Source organism: Cupressus sempervirens, chromosome 8 (genome assembly GCF_028749045.1).
Source record: "Cupressus sempervirens isolate cs-2001-9-10 chromosome 8, ASM2874904v1, whole genome shotgun sequence".
Lineage (NCBI taxonomy): Eukaryota > Viridiplantae > Streptophyta > Pinopsida > Cupressales > Cupressaceae > Cupressus > Cupressus sempervirens.
The window spans coordinates 680,080,424-680,085,051 of NC_143125.1; the positions used below are offsets into that span (position 1 = coordinate 680,080,424).

Below are 4,628 nucleotides of genomic sequence, written 5' to 3' on the forward strand. Positions count from 1 at the left end.
TCCATGTCCACCATTAGCTTTGTAGTGCAAGGATATTCTTCTACAATATTGCCTACTAAGAATTTTCTCTTTTCTAGAGTCTCAAGTCCGACAAAGCTCTTGTTGTTTCACTATAGCTTAAATTACTATTATCTTCTAGAATTTTATAGCTCCTGATCTCTAATTCAATACCTTCTCCAAAAGATTAGGAACTCGGTGAGAAGCCTTGTGGAAAAATCAGATGAAAACAAAATTTTCACACATATTTTGTACAGCTCTATACAAAGCTTAAATTGTTAACCATAAATTATGGAGTCCAAATCGGAGGAAGAAAAAAAATACTTACAATGGGTAAAGCTTTTAGATTTCCAACTAACAAACATTCTAGTCAGAAGTCCATTTAGTATATAAGAGATTTGGAAAATTTTGGTTACCTACCTCTCAATAAAGGAAAGGATGTTGCAAAGGAAATAGATTTTTTTAATTTAAAAAGAAGCTCAACAGTTTTCCTGAAAGGCCATAGATCTTGACAATTTTGCAGGATTAGAATGTATCCATTGTGGATTACTTTTATCCATATCCTTCTCCTCTATTTTGGTCTAGAAGCTTTAAAAATACCACCAATGTAATGGATTCACATTTATTTCCAATGCCAAGTGTTGTCTAGATTGAACTTCTTGCATCTTCACCGGGATCATCAATTCTCAAAGTCTTTGGAACCCACATAATTCTATCTCTTTTTACTCTCAACAGTTGGAATGTCCCTTGAATGTTTGCCTAAGGTTGGCGATCCACTACTACCACCACTTCTTTATGGAGAAATTAATCCTCCAGCTTTAGGTAATGCCAGTCCTGGAAATGGAACATTCCATGTGCCTTCTCCCCAGCCAGGAGGACCTACCCAGTAAGTTCTATGAAGAAAAGGCCAATGAATTCCTGCTGCCCACACACCAGGCAACCCTTCCCCTAAAGTAGTATGTTTGAAATTACTACCGTCAAGAATAAGAAATGCCATTAGGGTAACCTCCTACTACAGTTGTTGGAGCAAGACCCCTTCAACCAAAGTCTCAACCATATGGCCACAGACCTCTATAAGAGGGGTTTGAGGAGGAATACCAGCAGACCACCCTATCATGTCTACTTGGTCCATTTGAGGGACAACATGAAAATTCTTTGTGTAGTCTTCCTTTTCTGCCAAAGTTATTCCTATAACTAAATATCCACAAGAATTATCATCTCTAGTTTAATTTTCTATCAGTTGATTTTTTCCTTCAGCTTTGTTTAATAAAGCTTGTCTATTTGTCATAAGTTGATCCGCCAAATTAAGGGTTGTAGCCATAGATTTACAAAGAGGGAATTTGGTCCAAAAGTTACTACAGTTCCCCCTATAGATTCTATGTCCAAAGGAATGAGCCGCAATTGAGAATTTAATCATTCCAAAGAAAGTGTAGTGGGCATTACCTGGTGGTGGGTAGGATCAGCACCATCTTCTCTGGCAGGTGCAAGACTATCAGTCATTAGCATATGCCTATAATGTGAAACTAAATGTTTTTTCTCATGGCATCCTACACCCACAGGAACATTACTCATTGTTCCTCCTGCAATCTATTATCTTTGGCAATTTGTTCATATTGTATCAGAGAGAACTATACAAGTTAAATTTTTTGTTGACTTGAAGTTTTGAAGAAACTAAGGTTTTGTTTGAAGGAAACTGAATGATCAATATAGAAACACCTTTTATCTTCTCTATAACTAAATGCTTTCACTTTTATGGAAACTATCTTGTTATCTTAATTCATGACTCTACTCTCCTTGCTAGAAAGTTCATTCATTTATGGGAGACCACTAAATTTTTATTACTTTTATGGGTATCTTGCACACTCACGTGCCATTTCTTCTCTTAATCCTTATGGTTATTCAGGAAAAAACATATTTGAAAATATGAAGGGAATAAATTCAGGAATTTCCTTGGATAAAACACAATACACAATGTTATTACTTGGAATCAATGACCAAGGCACGGAACCCTTATTATTTACTTCACCTAAGTGAGACTCTTTAAGTCAGCAAAGTATAACATTGTAATCTTGACTAATATAGAGAAAAAATTGATATGAATAGATCAGAAATGGAACTCTCATTAGTACATGCCCACAGTTCAAATTTTTTAACATTCCACATACATCTTTTCTCAATCTCCATCTCATATGTTCCTTTCCCCCCTTCAAAATCAGTAGCAATGTCTCCATCATATCTATCCTTGATTGAAGGAAGAATTGGAGGAAATTGTGTCAATATACTTTATGGTATAATATATGTTGCACCAAAGTCTAAATTCGATAATAAAAAAATGGGCAAGCATATTCAAATAGCAACTAACCAGATCCATTGTTGATGGTGATATCACAACAAATCTGAGACTCTGAATCCTCAAAAATGAGCAAGGGAACCTTTCTAATATCCTTAATTTACTTCCTGCAATGGAATTGATGGGCATCATATCAATGCTAATGTTTAGGCAGGGGTATACCGTATAACAACTTGTTGGACTTTAATCAATGACAGTGCTATAATTTGAACTCCAATATCTTGGTCATGACAAATTGAACATATTTATTTGTATATGAGCAATGTTAGTATGCTAATAGAAACCAAATTTAAATAAAGCTTCTACAAACTAAACAAAATTCATAAATTTCAAGATAGACTAAGATGAGCTCTCAATTGAGAATATGAGCCATTAATGGACTCTCTCAATAAGAAGCTCTCTTGTTGAGTAGCTTTTATCTAAATGGATAGGATGTATGCTCAATATGCTTCCAAAGGCTTCAATGGATGATTGTGGATTTTTGGTGTGGATAGATGGCTTTAGTATGGATTTGGCTCTCAAAATAGCATTATAACTTTACTTCATGGATTGTGTTATTTTGCAAAGGGGAAGGATCCAATTTATAGACAAGAGGCTTGAGGGATTGAGGGCTAAGATGCAAGGATGGGAAAAAGCTCATGGAGAGCTCAGATTGCATGAGAAGAGAGCACATGGATTGTGCTTCCTTATAGCCAATCAAGGAGTGACACATGTCACATGGTGAGAGGATGGAGGAAAGGGGAAGGATGAGTCAACAAAGGAGGCTCAAGGGATAAAATCTTCATAAAGACCCTCATAATGACTTGTAAGAGCAATAAAAGGGCTCGTAAGAGTCATTCATGACCTAGTGGACTTCATAAAGTTTTATGGTTGAGATATTTTTAGGGTGATGAGAGCAATTTCAACTTGGACTTGATTAGGAAGGTTTTAAGCTTGTTTAGGCTTGTGCAAATGATTAGAGAATGGATTAGGATGGTTTAGGATTAGCTTAGGGATAGGCAAGTGGATGGCATTTAATGAGGGTGGGTGAAGGAGGAGATATTTGTTAACTTTGGCTTGGGTTAGTAAGTTTTTAACCCATGTTTAGAGAATGTGACAAGGTTAGGAGGGGATTAGGATTAGGTTTAAAGACATCTTCTTGAAGAGTCTAGACTTTGGATGAGGATAAAGACTTTCTAGAATAGTCTAGAATTTCCTAGGATGAGGATGAAGACTTTCTAGAAGAGTCTAGAACTTCTTAGGATGAGGATAAATTAGATTTTTAGGAAATAAATAAAGTTTTATTTATTTCAAGGGTTTGGGTTGAGGAGATATTTATTAACACTTTTTTAATAAACATGAGGATTAATATTTAATTTTAATTAAATATTTTGAGTTGGGATTAGGGGTAGGAAATGATGGGATTAGCCTTTAATCAAAATTAAAGAAGGATTAGAAGATTTTGGAAGAGGTTATTGGTCATAAGGAAATTGGCCAAGTTTTGGCCAAAAAATAAATTTTTTATTTATTTTAGAATTTTTGGTCAATTTATTAATTAAATAATTAATAAATAAGAAAATAATGTTTAAATAAGATTTAAACATTTTTGGGAGGGATTCCTTAATTAAATATTTTTAATTAAGATAAAGGGATTTAATGGCATAAAAATTAATTAATTAATTAATTAAATAAATAATTAATTAATAAATGATGATGTCATCAGGGATTTTTTCAAAAAATAAAAATACTTTTTTTTTTTAAAGGATTTTTAGGTGTCTACATTTTGCCCCTCTTTGATGTGATGCCGCAAGTGGCATGGCATCAAAGATAAGAAAATAAGATGTCCAAGGCTACAGCAGAAGAGGAGAGAATGGACTGTGAGATGCCCCCTCAAGAAGGCAGCGGGGAGAGAAAGCGAGGCTCGGTGGCTTCTTGAAAAATACAAGAATCTGGGATGAGCAAGGAGACTCAGATTGGATTAAGAGAAGAGGTTTAGTTAGCTCAAACTCTTACTATGGGAGAATGATAAAGGGAGAATCAGAGGCACAAGAGGAAGCAAGCTTAAGATCTCAGGGATTGCAGAGGATGAAGGAGCGGAGCGCTATAAAAAAGAATCCAAGATAGGGAGATGGATGAGGGGATTATAAAGCTGATGCAACAGGATTTCAAAGAGTTAGATTGGCAGAAGATGGGTTTTGGAGATCCCTAGGACTAGGATTGTGGATCTCGAAAGATGAGGCTTGATGGGTTGATTTGGATTGGTGGATCCCTAAGACTAGGATTGTGGATCCCTAAAGCTAAG

General features: G+C 35.3%; 1 pseudogene; it reads right to left on the reverse strand.

Annotated features, from left to right (window-relative positions):
* Nucleotides 1-476: 476 nt before the first annotated feature.
* Nucleotides 477-1,596, reverse strand: LOC149544272 (cyclic dof factor 2-like; annotated as a pseudogene).
* Between the last annotated feature and the right edge of the window lie 3,032 nt (nucleotides 1,597-4,628).